Source organism: Mus caroli, unplaced genomic scaffold, assembly GCF_978045245.1.
Source record: "Mus caroli unplaced genomic scaffold, Mus_caroli_1 scaffold_8, whole genome shotgun sequence".
NCBI classification, from domain to species: domain Eukaryota; kingdom Metazoa; phylum Chordata; class Mammalia; order Rodentia; family Muridae; genus Mus; species Mus caroli.
In genome coordinates, this window is record NW_028227263.1 from 82,678,054 (window position 1) to 82,693,712 (window position 15,659).

A 15,659-nucleotide genomic window follows, 5' to 3' on the forward strand; every position below is an offset into this window, starting at 1 on the left:
AAAAAGATACTGTGATGGTTGTTTGATGGTCAATTGCATTGGATTAAGGAACCTTTCAAGTACCCAGGACCCAACTGAGTACACCATTAGGAGTGCCCGTTAGGGTATTTCCACAGAGGATGAATTTAGGGGGAAGGCTCGCTATGTGCTGAACTTTCTCATAGGTTGGTATTCCCACTTTTAAAGAAGGGAAGGAGAAAGCCGCTGCAATAGTACACCCACGAGTCATGCTGGCGCCCACCTCTCTCTGCTTCCTGACCCACCAGGAGAGAGCAAGCTCCTACCTCCAGAGCACAAACCAGCTGCCATGCCATTGCCATCCAGCTGTGAAGGACTGTACCCCAAACTGTGAGCCAAAGTAAAACCCTCCTCTTTTAAGTTGCTTCTATAAATACAATACAGCCTAAGTATTTACCAGAAACTGGTAAATGCTTTAAATCATCTACAGATGACTTATAATGCCTAATGTAATATAAATACTATGTAAACATTCGTTCCATTGAATTGCTTAGGAAATAATGACAAGGGAAAAGTCTTCATATGTTCAGAATAGAGGGAACTAAAAAAAAACACTTCAAGATTTATTATATTTATTTATTTTTATTTGAAGTGTGTGTGTGTGTGTGTGTGTGTGTGTGTGCGCGCGAGCGCGTGTGCATGTATACCATTCAGTGCCTGTGCCATGGAGTAGGGAGGGTGAATGCTCAACAGGGCATGTGTGGAAGTCAAAGGAGAACTTGCAGAACTGGTTCTTCTTCTACTACATGGGGACCAGATATCAGACTCAGATGGTTGAGCCTGGTGGCAAGCACATCTACTGACTGAGCAACTGTGCCTGCCTTTAAAAATATATGTTTCAGTCTGAGGTTGTTGCATCCGTAGATGCAGAACCCACAGATTTGGAAGGCTAAGAGTATGAGTAGATTCTTTTGATAGTTTTAACTATGGCTACCAACAATAAATGGGTCATAACAAAATAGATAAATAAATAAATACATTTTTACTGGAAGTTCAAGAGACTCAAAAAAATAAATGTTAATAGTTAAATGCAGATTATCATGTGGTTTACTTGAAGACAATGTGTCAGTAAATTACACAAGTAAATTATATATGCAAGATTATTATTTATATTTAATATTTTCTTAGTAAGGCTACACAAGAAAAGGTCATGACAAATTATAAATATCTGGTGTTATATAATTTAAAAAATCTCCTAGATCAACATAAGCAACAGCTTATGAAACTTACGCTGCTTAGATTGAAACCTAATAGAATAAAGTTTGTTTTATATTTCAGTGTGTACATGTGAATAGGCTCATGACATACATCTCTAGGAGGCAGTGAAATATGCCCAGGATTATGGACTGCCTTCTAAAAGTTGAATTTCTTCCAGGGATAAGTTGGGAGTCCTGGCTCCAGAGTGCTGCAGTGGCTTGTCTAGGCAGGTTCCTCCCTCTATGGTGGCTGATGTGATACTACCATGCTTTGATTTCTGTCCCAAGTTTCTTAAGAGAATATGTGTGGTTTCTATAATAACTTGGCTGGTAGCACAGTCTGTTTCCAGAAGGTCTTTGGTGTGTGTGCTACATAGCATAACAAACTCCTCTGTGTCCTGCTGACTTTCCACACAACCTCCCTGTGAGAGTCTGCTCTTCCTTTTTCTTCTCTTTTTTCTTTTTTATCATCTGGTGATGCATGGGGCTCTCCTTTTGCCACCTCTGCCCATACTGGACATCCAGTGTGCCACACGTAGCTTGCCATTGCACTAGCAACCCTTGCCTGGCATTTGCCTAGAGCTGCATTGGTCAGTGCTGGTCTTCTACTGCCCACATTGACAGATGCAGTCTACTGTGTGGCAGAGTCCTGGCTTCTATTCTTAACTCTTTTCTTGGAGAGAGAGCTATTTATGTGCCCCTTGATTAGGCGAATTATTTGATCAGCAAGATCTGGCTTCCTGGAAGCTCACACCAAGCAGGACCTAATTTAGTGTGGACGAGAAGAAATGGCTGCCTTACGGTAAAACCTTTCCCTGTCAGCCAGTCCTGTTCTGCGGATTCTCTCAGCTCTATCCCTTCAGGGGTGTGCAAATGAATGAATCTCACTGAAAACTTTCCATTACTTCTAAAGGATACTTGGAATTCACTGTTAACTATGCTCCTTGCTCTCCTCAGTCTACTATGTCAAACCACAATGCCTCTGTGACAGTCAAACGTGAAATCCTTCAACAAACATCACAGTAAGAGATAGTGCAGCTGTGCACACAGCTAAATGGAAATAAACTGGAAAAAGTAGAGATAGGCATCTTTCCTCTGCCATCTTCTATACTTATCTGCACCTCCTTATTAACTAATTAAGAGTACACCTCGACAGCTATTCATACATGAAGAAAGAACCCCCAAAGTCATTGTTTCCTTGTTCCCCTTGTGCTGATTACCCCCCTAGCCCTCCATCCCACCACCCTGAATCTGGTCCAGCCTCTGGGAGGAATCCCATTGTGGCCTCTCACACCTTCTCTAAGGCTACTCTTTCCTGAAGCTGAGGAGGAGATACGTTGTCAAGCAACAGACCTCAGAAGAAGCTGCCTGATGTTCTTAGAATCCACAACCTGCTGCTACTTAGAGAAAGCAAAGTTTCAGTCACTCTGCCAGATAGAAGGAGGTTGACCTGAGGTGCTGTTCTTTTTGTTTTTTACCCTTTTTCTCCATGCTATCTATACTCAAAAAGAAGGGGAAATGGGTAGAGTTCATTTACTTTTGAAATGATTAATGAAAATAACAAATTATGAATGGCTTAGTTACTTTTCTATTGCTGTGATAAAATACCATTACCAAGGCAATTTCTTATGAAAGAAATTGTGCCATTTGCCTTTTAGTTTTAGAAGGTTAGAGACCATGATGATGGGGCAAAAGAACAGCTGAGAGATCATATCTTGATCTACAACCATGAAGGGGGAGGGTGGTGGAGAAAGAGCTCACTGAGAATGACATGGGCTTTTAAAACCTCATAGTCCACCCCCAGTGACACACCTCCTCCAACAAGGCCACACCTCCTAATCCTTCCTAAACACTTCTACCAGCTAGGGACCAAGTATTCAAATAAATGAGTCTAAGGGGGCTATTCTCATTCAAAGCACACACTTCACACTCCCTGAGCCCATAAGCTTATGGATAAGCATAATGCAAAATAAATTTAGTTCAATTTTAAAAGTTTTCATACTCTTCTACAGTCTCAACATACTTTCAAAGTCCAAAGTCTCTTCTAAGACTGAAGACAATCCATTAATTGTAGCTCTGAAGTGGAAACATATGTGCTCTTTGGAAAGTCGGTTGGATGGTGTTTTGCTGGGGCAATCAGGTGAAGGAACATTTAGCTGAAGTGGTCACAGGTGAAAGGCTAAGGCAGACTTGTAAAGGAATGTTTAGCTGAAACAGACACAGGTGAAAGGATGTTCTGATAAAGCAAGCACGTGAAAGGACATGTGATGAAGGATTCTTTGCTAAATGACACACAAGTATTGGTCCGCCTTACATTGTGTAGTTGAGCTCCATTTGTTGGGGCTCCATAGAGAGAAACACACCAAAAACCTTCTGGTGGTGTGCTGCAGTTTCTTGCCATCTCTGCGGACGCGGGCTGATTGGCAGAGTGCTGTCAGCTAAGACTGATGCACATGCCGAGGCAAGACAGATGCTGAGGCAACACTCGTAGAGGACACGTGATATTTGGAGAGTATAAATAGGACTCGACAAACAGTGGTGGGGCTGAGCTGGGCTTGCTTATAGAGCTAGCTGTGCAATGCGTGTGAGTCTCTCGTCTTCGCTGATCTTCCTTTGCTTTCCTAAGAGAGGCACAGCCAGGAACTCCTGGCATTCCTCCTGGTTCCTCTTACTGACTTGTGCATAGTCTGAGGCCTGGGTATCTCTCCTAGCTGTTGTTAACCCGATTCTACCAAACTGGACTGCTGGTGTATCTGTGAAGTGTTTAGGAGTGAACCAAGCTTCTGCTGCTAATCTGTAAACTGAACTGTCCATTTCCAGACAACATAGACATGATAGACAGGAGTTGCTCCAAATAACTTCCCTAAGCAAGTCTACTTCTCCTGTATCCTTGCCTTCCCACTACCTTTGGTGGCTGGTGGGCTAAAAGGGAGATTACAGCGTTTAAGAACCATCATTAAAAATAAGGTTTTGCCGGGTGTGGTGGAACATGCCTTTGATCCCAGCACTCGGGAGGCAGAGGCAGATGGATTTCTGAGTTCGTGGCTAGCCTGGTCTACAAAGTGAGTTCCAGGACAGCCAGGAATACACAGAGAAACCCTGTCTCAAAAAACCAAAAAAATAAAAATAAAAATAAGGTTTAAAAAAACAAATTTACATAGCCCACCGTAAAATCAAAAAGCAAATTATACACCTACAACATGAAGTAGCTCAGATATACAGTACCATTCCAAAAGGGGGAGTGGGGGAATTAGTGAGGAATACTGGACCAGAACAAGACCAAAATCCAGGAGGGCAAACTTAACTCCTGTTGCTCCATATCTGATGTAGCAAACGGTCTGATGTCTGAGGGCTTAGATGTCCCCCACCCCTCCAGCTTTGTGTCTGCAGCATACTTCTCTCTCTTGGGCTGGTTCCACTCTCTGTTTGCAGCTCTCCTTTGTAGGTCTTCCATGGCTCTAGCCTCTCCAGCATCCTGGTGTTTCTAACACAATCCAGGCTTCACTTTCACAATGTCATGCAATGGCCTCTCAGGACCTCCATGCAGACTTCCCTGACACACATCTGGCCTCAAGGGATCACCTTAACCCCAGATAGAAGATCCACAACCTCTGTATCCATGTATTCTCCATAATTCTAAAGCTGGAACCACATGGAAAACACTTTCAAGTTTGACTACCAACTTGGGGTGAATCTAGGTGCCCCTGAATAGTATCTGTAGCAGCTTTGCTTTATTATTGCTTTTTCAGGTCAGAAAACTCCTTAAGCCGTGTCTTTTCATGAATTGGAAGCTTAGCTGTGTGTGGGGTCTTACCCTGAGGGCACCCCTTTCTTAATTCCATTTCTCACCATACCTCTTTTTAATTTTCTCATTATTTTTAGTACAGGCCTTAGCTACAAAATTAAATTCATTGGGGCTCCTCCCCCTTCTTTGTTTACTGTACATTTTATATTTCTTTTTGTTTCACTTGTCATTTTTCAGGATAGATTTGCATATGAGTGATTACTATACAGGTCTACACAGAGAAACCCTACCTTGAGAAACAAAAACAAAACAAAACAAAAAGAACGATTACTAATTACATCATGGCAGTCAATATTAATCTTGCATCTCTTTGCCAAGGAAATTAGTCTGCTACTTTTCAGTTTAGCCTCAGGCAAATTCTTAGGACAAGGGCAGAAAGCAGCCACATTCATTGCCAAAGTTTCACAAGAATGGTCTCTAGTCCCCTTGCTGACACTGTTATCCTGAAACATCTTAAACTGACCCTTTACAGTGTGCAAGCTGTCAACACTACTGTCTTCCAAATTCCTAGTAGAAATGCCCATGATGTTTTGCTTTTATAGCCCAAAGACCCATAGTCTTCCACACACACATCCCAAAACCCAGCATGGTCAGGCCTACTCTCCAGCAATAGTGTACTCTCTAGTTCCAATTTCTCTCTTAGTTACATTTCTATGAGATAAAACACCATGACCGAAGCAATTTCTGAGATAAAGTGTTTAATTTGGTTTCTGTTTTCAGAGGTTTAGTCCATGATGGTGGAACAAAGGAACATCAGAGAGCTTACATCACAGCCACAAAGCAGAGGGAAAAAGAGGGCACACTAGGAATCTAAGGATTTTTTTTTTTTGAAATCTCAAGGCTCACCCCGCCCCCAGTAATACACCTCCTCCAACAAGTGCACATTTCATAATCCTTCCTAAATAGTTCCACCAACTGGGGACTAAGTCTTTAAATAACTGAACCTATGGGAGCTATTCTCATTCCAAGCACCATAAGCACTATCTTCTTTTCTAGTCATGCTTTGAGACTTCTTAATGATCTTAGCATGTGCACAGAGTGATTCCACATGGCAATGACTAGCTACCTAGAGTTTACTTGATGTCTTTCAATGTGCTTAGTTGTTAACATGAAGAATCTCTATTTTTTTATGACAGAGGCTCATAGTGAAGTGATTAGCTAGCAAATGCATAGATAACCATGTTATTTACAAATAAAAATAGTTCTATTTCTTCCTTTTTAAGAAACATGCTCCATACTCACCTGGAGCTGACCCTGTGCCACAGTGCTCCATACCCAAATACCACTGTGAGAGAACTGGTCTCCCAGGAGTGCTAGCACACTTGTGAGCCCAGGTAAGAACACCACTTCTGCTCAAATTCCTGGCCCAAGAGGGACCAGCCCAGAGTCATCAGTACACAGGAACCAAGGAACAGCCCAGGACAGGATCCTTCAGGTTTCAGCCTGTGCCCCAGAGCTAACCCTGTGCCACAGCTCTCCATATCCAAATCCATCCCAGAGAGAATTGGTCTCCCAGGAGTACTGATACACAGGCTTGCAGGAGGGACAAGCTACAGTCAGAGACAGCAAGACCAGCCAAAACCAGAGATATCCAGATGGCAAGAGGCAAGGGCAAGAACATAAGCAACAGAAACCAAGGCTACTTGGCACCATCAGAACCTAGTTATCCGACCACAGTGAGCCCTGAATACCCCAATACACCAGAAAAAGCAAGACTCAGATTTAAAGTCACACCTCAGGATGATGATAGAGGACTTTAAGAAGGACATCACTAATTCCCTTAAAGAAATACAGGAGAACAGAGGTAAACAAGTAGAAGCCCTTAAAGAATAAACACAAAAGTCCCTTAAAGAATTACAGGAAAACACAACCAAACAGGTGAAGGAATTGAACGAAATCATCCAGGATCTAAAACTGGAAATATAATCAACAAAGAAATCACAAAGGGAGACAACCCTGGAGTTAGCAAACCTAGGAAAGAGATCAGGAATCATAAACGCAAGAATCACCAACAGAATACAGGAGATAAAAGAGAGAATCTCAGGTGCAGAAGATACCATAGAAAACATTGACACAACAGTCAAAGAAAATGGAAAATGCAAAAATATCCTAACCCCAAACATCCAGGAAATCCAGGACACAATGAGAAGACCAAACCTAAGGATAATAGGTATAGAGGACAGCGAAGATTCCCAACTTAAAGGGCCAGTAAATATCTTCAACAAAATTATAGAAGAAAACTTCCCTAATCTAAAGAAAGAGATGCCCATAAATACAGAAGAAGCCTACAGAACTCCAAGTAGACTGGACCAGAAAAGAAATTCTTCACATAATAGTCAAAATACCAAATGCACAAAACAAAGAAAGAATATTAAAAACAGTAAGGGAAAAAGGCCAAGTAACATATAAAGACTGACCTATCAGAATTACACCAGACTTCTCACCAGAGACTATGAAAGCTAGAAGATCCTGGACAGATGTAATACAGATCCTAAGAGAACAGAAATGCCAGCCCAGACTTTTATACCCCACAAAACTCTCAATTACCATAGACAGAGAAAAACAAGATATTCTATGACAAAACCAAATTTACACAATATCTTTCCATAAATCCAGCCCTACAAAGGATAATAGATGGAAAACACCAACACCAGGAGGGAAACTACACCCTAGAAAAAGCACCAAAGTAATATTCTTTCAACAAACCTAAAAGAAGATAGCCACACAAACATAATTCCTTTAACAACAAAAATAACAGGAAGCAACAATTTCTATTCTTTAATACCTCTTAACATCAATGGACTCAATTCCCAAATAAAAGACAGACAAACAGACTGGCTATGTAAACTAGACCCACCATTTTGCTTCATACAGGAAATGCACCTCAGTGTCAAAGACAGACACTACCTCAGAATAAAGGGCTGGCAAACAATTTTCCAAGCAAATGGTCCTGAGAAAAAAGCTGGAGTAGCCATGCTAATATCAAATAAAATCAACTTTCAACCAAAAGCTATCAAAAAGGATAAGGAAGGACACTTCATACTCATCAAAGAAAAAAAATCTACTAAGATGAACTGTCAATGCTGAATATCTATGCTCCAAATGCAAGGGCACCCACATTCATAAAAGAAACTCTACTAAAGCTCAAAGCACACATTGCACCTCACACAATAATAGTGGGAGACTTCAACACCCAACTCTTATCAATAGACAAATCATGGAAAACAGAAAGTAAACAGAGACACAGTGAAACTAACAGAAGTTATGAACCAAATAGATTTAACAGATTATTACATTATACTACAGAACATTTCATCCTAAAACAAATGAATATACCTTCTTCTTAGCACCTCATGATACATTTTCCAAAACTGACCACATAGTCATAGTCCAGGTCACAAAACAGGACTCAACTGATACAAGAAGATTGAAATAATCCCATGCATCCTATCATTACCATGGACTAAGGCTGGTCCTCAATAACAACAAAAACAATAGAAAGCCCACATATACATGGAATATTTGAATGGGGTTCTGACACCTTTTATAAAATACATATTTGATAAACATAAAAGCTATTTAGGAAGCAGCACAGTCAAACCAGCCTACTTAACTAACATCTGGAGGCAGGTAATGTTTGCCTTTCCCTGACGTCTCTGAGGCCCTGGCTATCATGCACACAGCTGTCATTCAAATATTTCTAATCATTTGATCAAGCCATTCACAACTGTTTTGCTAGGATGACTGATACTCCAAGCTCAAGAGCAAACCTCCTTGATTGGCAAGCAAGCAGGTCGTTTGGGATGCAGTGTGCTCTTGAATGTCCCTGCTATTGATTCCCTACTGGTTCTCCTCATGATTTCCCTTCAGACTGAGCTCCTGGTTTCTGTAACTATTACTGCATTTGGACTCACTTGAGGACCACAGAAAGCAGCTCTGGGTTCTGTGTCACATACCACAGTGGTATTTATTCACAGCATAGGTCACTTTGGAACACTTCTGCAAAGGGCTCATTTCCCTTGCCAAACAAGATTTTTCAACTGGCAGCGCAGCAGAAAATCCCCAAGGGCTGGCCTTCTCCTTGTTTTATATGAAAGAAAATTATACACAAATGAGATCTGCAAGTTTTCAGGGCCATAGGTGCCATTCCCTTGTCTTTTGAGGAGAATTGTTTAACTTCCATTTAATCTCAAACATCACCTGTTTCACCTCTCCTTTCTCTAAAGACATCAAGGAGGCCAGAAACTAATTTGCTTATTTAGACTTTTTTTTTTTAATTCTAACATTCAAATTTATTCTACTTTTAAAATTTAACACATTCTTGATGTCCTACAGGTATAGAATATTTTCTTTTTTTTCTTTTTAAAATTTATGTTTATTGGATACTTTCATTATTTACATTTCAAATTTTATCCCCTTTCCTCATTTCCCGTCCAAAACCTCCCTTATCCCATCCCCACTCCCCCACCTCCCCACCCCTGATCACTAACCCACCCACTCCCACTTTGTCCCGAGCTATTGTTCTCGCTGGCAAGAACACACTCGGACGACCGACCGGATTCTTCTGCAGCAAAAGCTTTATTGCTTCTTCAGGAGGGAAGACCCAGAACCCGGAAAATGGTGCTGCTTATATAGCCCTCAGTGTGGCGTGTCAGCACCTGATTTGTTGCTCGCCCATCACCTCATTACTACGCCCCGAGATAGGCAGTGACTTGGCGTGAATTCACTCTCGCACCTGCGTACAAGACTTGTTTACTAGTTAGGCACAGCGGAAGCCAGCGCCATCTTGTAATGGCGATTGCTCACGGCTCTCCACACCACTTCCTTGTCCTGGCATTCCCTGGCATAGAGCCATCACAAGACCAAGGGCCTCTCCTCTCATTGATGTCTGACAAGGCCATCCTCTGCTACGTATGCAGCTGGAGCCTTGAGTCCCTCCATGTGTACTCTTTGGTTGGTGGTTTAGATCCTGGGAGCTCTGGGTGGGTACTAGTTGGGTCATATTGTTGTTCCTCCTATGGGGCTCCAAACACCTTCAGTTCCTTGGGTACTTTCTCTAGTTCCTCCATTGGAGACTCTGTGCTCAGTCCAATGGATGGCTGTGAGCATCCACTTCTGTAATTGTCAGGCACTGGCAGAGCCTCTCAGGAGACAGCTATATCAGGCTCCTGTCAGCAAGCACTTGTTGGCATCTACAATAGTGTTGGGGTTTGGGAACCATATATGGGATGGATCCTCAGGTGGGGCAGTCTCTGGATGGCCTTTCCTTCATTTTCTGCTCCACACTTTGTCTCTGTATCTCCTCTCATGGGTATTTTGTTCCCCCTTCTAAGAAGAACTGAAGTATCCATTCTGTGGTCTTCCTTCTTCTTGAGCTTCATGTGGTTTGTGAATTGTATCCTGGATATTCTGAACTTCTGGACTGATATCCACTTATCAGTGAGTGCATATCATGTATGTTCTTTTGTGATTGGGTTACCTCAATCAGGATGATGTTTTCTAGTTCCATCCATGTGCCAAAGAACTTCATGAATTCATTGTTTTTAATAGCTGAGTAGTACTCCATTGTGCAAATGTATCACATTTTCTGTATCCATTCCTCTGTTGAAGGACATCTGGGTTGTTTTTTCCAACTTCTGGCTATTATAAATAAGGCTGTTATGAACATAGTGGGGCATGTGTCCTTATTACATGTTGGAGCATCTTCTGGGTCAGTTTAGACTTTAATGATTGTGGTGTCCTGTACCCCTTCATATTTCTCTGTCCCATTCAGAGGTTAGTATACTGACTTTGGATTTCTCTGTTAAAGGGGTGTACCCTAAATAGCAATGTCATTCCCAGGGTTTCAGATTAATGGGTGAAATTGACACATGTACACACTCTTTTTGTTTGTTTTGTTTCATTTTTTAAAGGGAAAAAAATCTCAAGGCTACTTCTGATTAACCTAGTACCAACTTCTGGAATTCTATTAGAGTTGGGGATGGAGTGACACCCCCCAACTTCCCTTTATCATGCACCTGCCACCAAGAGTCCCCTCAGCAGCACAGTGGTATTGGAAGACTCGATTGAAACTGTTTATGTGCCGGTTCCCTGTGAACTGCAGATGCTGTGCAGGTGTAAAGATTAGGACTGTGTGGAGTTAGGTTTCATTGCCAGCCTCTTCCACATCTTCGCAGCTCTCTACACTGATTTCTAAGTGCGTATTTTGTTTTTAGTGTCATATCCATGAACCTTGAACTTGAACAAAACCTTGTACTAGATTTAGCAATATAGAACTTCTGGACAATATGTGGAATTTTTGTTGTAATTGCGATGGGATTATCTGTGCATGGTACAGGTCTGCTGGATTTTTTCATAGGCTCTCATCTGTTAATGTAAGTTGTGCCTATATCTTCACCTGATGAAACTCTGTGTCTCTTTGAAGGACAGAACCTAGGCATGTGGAGCCAGTTATTAAGATGCATTGGGAGGGGGGCAGTCACTTTTTCATGTGGAACAGTCACAATTTACCTGCAAGGCACCTCCTAAATTACACAGAACATTTCTGTAATGACAGAGTAAAATATTCATATCAAAACACGATCTTGCCAGAGTTAGGTCCAGTTGGTTCTTGTATAAACCCATATTTCAAGATCTCCTGGGATTCCACGCTTGAGTTCTAAGACTGCTTCTACTCTATAATTTTATTCCAGATCCATAGATCATAAGGTTGTCTAATCCACTCTAAAATGTTACATCTGGTTGTTTTAATTTCCAGTTACTTCCTTTCATGGGGCTGTCTTTAAGGTGAGTAATTACAGGCAGAACACCCAGGGGAGCACCTTGTCCTGACTTGTAGAGATTTTATACACGAAAGGCTGAATGAAGACTAATCGTGACGGAATGGAGCTCTAGCCTTAAATCTCTCATCTTCCTCCTTCTGTGTCATCCACGATACACTGAGCAGTTGCTAAAGGGGTATTAGGCTCTCTGGGATGCTAGCTGTGTTCCTCACTTATATTCTACCACTGGCTGTTCCTGAAGTCTTCCGGGCTCCTAGAATTCTAGGCATCTGAATCGCTAGCTCTCCTGGCACTTTCTGTGTGGGCCAGACCCTGGGGTCGGTTGCTGAGTGGAGTCAATTTGCATCCTGGCTTCTCCCGTTTACATTCCTCGTGCCTCACCCCTCATCTATCATGACCAGGGCTGCAGAGCCTGGCGAAGGTAAATGGTGCCAGAAGGCAAGCAAGTGTGTTTATGCTGCCAGTGGTGACATTATCATTGTTATGGTATCCCTGCTGTCAGTTCTGGGGAGCAGAGCTCCTCTTGCTCCTCCATGCTCTGTGCATCCTTATCTTTGAGCTCTAGGGGGTGTGCTGGCTAGTTTTATGTCAACTTGACACAAGCTAGAGTCATCTGAAAAGAGGGAGCCTCAGTGGAGAAAATGCCTCCATAAGATCCAGATGTAGGGCATTTTCTACACTAGTGACTGATGGGGGAGGGCCAAGACTATTGTGGGTGATACCATCCCTAGGCTGGTGGTCCAGGTTTCTATAAGAAAGCAGACTGAGCAAGCCATGGGGAGCAAGCCAGTAAGCAGCATCCCTCGATTGCCTCTGCATCAGCTCTTGCCTCCAGGTTCCAACATTGTTTGAGTTCCTGTCCAGACTTTCTTCACAATGAACAGTTATATGGCCAAATGACCCCTTTCCTCCTTAACTTGCTTTGGTCATGGTGTTTTGTCACAGCAAGAAAAACCCAAACCGAGACAGGATGTCACTGATGAAGGCCATGGGAGGTACACCGACATGGCCCAGTACAATGCCATGCTGTCTTGTTATGGCTGCATCTTAATTACTCTGTCAAACAATTCCATGGCCACAACCGTTCCGTGTATACTTTTTTCCTGAAACTAAGCTTGTGCCACTAGAATCACCTCTACTGGATTCACGGCCACTTTAGCATTCATGTGGGTGGTTGTCCATGGCCCTGATTCTTGACTTTTTTTTTCCCCTTATGTTCCTAGTCTTCTCGTTAATGCTCCTGCCTTTCTTGTGGCCTTTACTTCTTCAGGAGGAATGGCTTTCTGGTTGGAGGTTGAAATCCTGCCATCCACCCAGTTTTCCTTCATTCTTTGCGAGTCAGATGCCTGCAAGGAAAGTGGTTTTCTATTGTCTTGTCCTGTAAAAGCTTGGTGGGGCTGCTGATGGTGCAGTGAGCAGGTGCCACAGGCAATGACTGCTGCCTGTGACTGAGCTGGCATGCCTAACCCTGGAAGTATTTGGCAAGCACTGAGCCACACCATCCAGTACAACTCCATTGCTGATGAAGTTGATCTTTCTATATCTATTTGCTTAATGTCTGTGTGTGTCTCTCTCTCAATTGGCTCTGTGTTGGTTAGTTTTATGTCAACATGAAAAAAGTTATAATCACTTTGGAAGAGGACTCTCAACTAAGAAAATGCCTCATGTGATTGATAAGATTTGCATGTAGGAAGCCGTTTTCTTGATTGATGATGGATGTGGGTGGGTCCAGCTCACTGGGTGCTGTACCACCCCGAAGCAGTCATGGATGATATGAGAAAGCTGGATGAGCAAGCCAGTTAGCAGCGTTCCTTGTTGGCTTTTGTTTCAGTTCCTGCTTCCAGATTCCTGCTTTGAGTTCCTGCTTTAGCTTTGGCTTTCATTAAGGGATTATGATCCAAGATATGTAAGCCAAATAGTTCCTCCCGACTGCTTCTGGTCAAGGTATTTTACCACAGCAATAGAAACTGTAACTAAAACAGGCTCTCAAAGGCAGATGAGGAGAATGTCATTCAGTGAGCCCTCAAAGCTCCAGCGTTTAATCCATTCCCCTTTCTGTTCAAACAGCCTTCAAATTCCCATTCATTTACACGATGAAAGCAACCAGCCAGGATCTGTCCCAAATGTCTCTCTCACCACTATGTGTTTTGTCTTTTTATGTTCTCTACATCTTTCTTTGTAAGACTAACATCTCAGTTCTTTGTCTAGTTATCATCATGCCTCCTTCTCATTGAGACCTCTATTACCAGTGCCTTCTCTTCCTAGTCACATGCCAAGAGGAGGCCAATAACATCTCAAGGCCATGGACTATTGATTTCCTGTCAGGTCTGCTGGAGGATTTAACCCAGATCCATGAATCTGACAAAAATTCCAACTGAGCAGAATCTATGGATATAATTTTGACTTGTTCTCTAGGTACAGGACCAGTTGCATTCAAAATGTGTAACTTGCAAACTCTGGCCCTCATGTTTTGAGATAAACATAATAAAATTTCTGCTAGTGCTCCACTTGAAGGCTGAGGCAGGAAGATATTGAATTTGAGATCAGAGTGGGCTACACAGCCAAACCAACAAAACAAAGCAATATAAATGGCAGCAGAACAAAATTGTTAAGGGGAAAGAAAAAGAAATATATCACATATTCTAAAACTGAGACTAAGGTATTTATTGTAATTAAATATTAATTTTGGTGCTAGACTTCCTTGAAGCTACATTGAAAGGGTAAACACTTTTGATAACATAATTTTTGATTTTTGAAAAATAGAAGTTAAATCTCTGATAAGGTCTTTTCAGAAAATATTCTTTCCAACCCAGTTGGCCCTGTGGACCCATTGCAGAGGGGCAGGACATGAAGAGACCCAAGTATTCAATGCTAGACTTGCAGAAGACTTGGGGAGATGTTGATACAGCAATTGCCAACCATTCCAATTGCCAACTGGTCATCAGGTAGGAAGTGATGGGTGGTCTCATTTTCAATTCAACTAGATTTGAATCAACTAGGAGACATAGCCCTGTGTGTATATGAGGGTGTTTGTACAGAAGGTTAGGTGAGTCGGGAGACCTACCCTCAAGGCAGATGGCATTGTTTATTAACTGAGGTCTCAGACTGAGTAATGGACTAAAGGAAGTGAGCTGAGCAGTCATCTCTCAGCTTCTTCACTGAGGATGCAGGGGGATGGACAGCTTCATGTTCCTGCTGCCAGGCTTTCTCACCACAGTCAGCATCAGATTATCAGCCGAAATAAACCCTTCTATCCTTAAGCTGCTTTTATCAGGGATTTTATCACAGCAGCAGGGAACATAAGTAATGCGCATGAAGATGAAATGCTCAAGTTGACAAGTTCTGACTTGGTTCTGCTGGTGGACATTATTACAGTCTTGTGTTCCCAAGTCTTGGCTGTTTGCTGTTGCTGTTTGTGGAAAGAGACAATGCTTGCTAACAATATCCCTTGTTTTGGTGTTGCTAATACTGAGCATTCCTCCTCCCTATCTTCCTTCCCCCTCTCCCCTCCATTTTCCCCTTCCCTTCCTCCTCTTCCTCCCATTCCTCCCTTCCTGTTCTTTTGGTATATATTTTAGGCTGCTCTGGAACTCACTACAAACCTCAGAATAACTTCAGACTACTGATCCTTCTGCTTTAGTTCCCAAGTGCTGGGATTACAGGAATGTGCCACCATGCCCAGCTGATACCAAATGTTCTGGGAGCTGTGCATTGTATGGTCCTTTGCTTTTCCCATTTTTAATAGTAACCACCAAGTCTTCAGGAATCCCAAACCTTAACTCAGATACACAAATCTGACAGACAACCTCTTAACAGGGCTCAGAAGAATTAGAACCTACCTGCTATTAATGGTTTGGA

At 42.3% G+C, this 15,659-nt stretch overlaps 1 protein-coding gene across 1 annotated transcript in view; it reads right to left on the bottom strand.

Moving 5' to 3' along the window:
• Positions 1-15,659, bottom strand: part of Trpm1 (transient receptor potential cation channel subfamily M member 1) — a 75,748-nt gene that overhangs the window by 2,059 nt on the left and 58,030 nt on the right. The window lies entirely within an intron of this gene.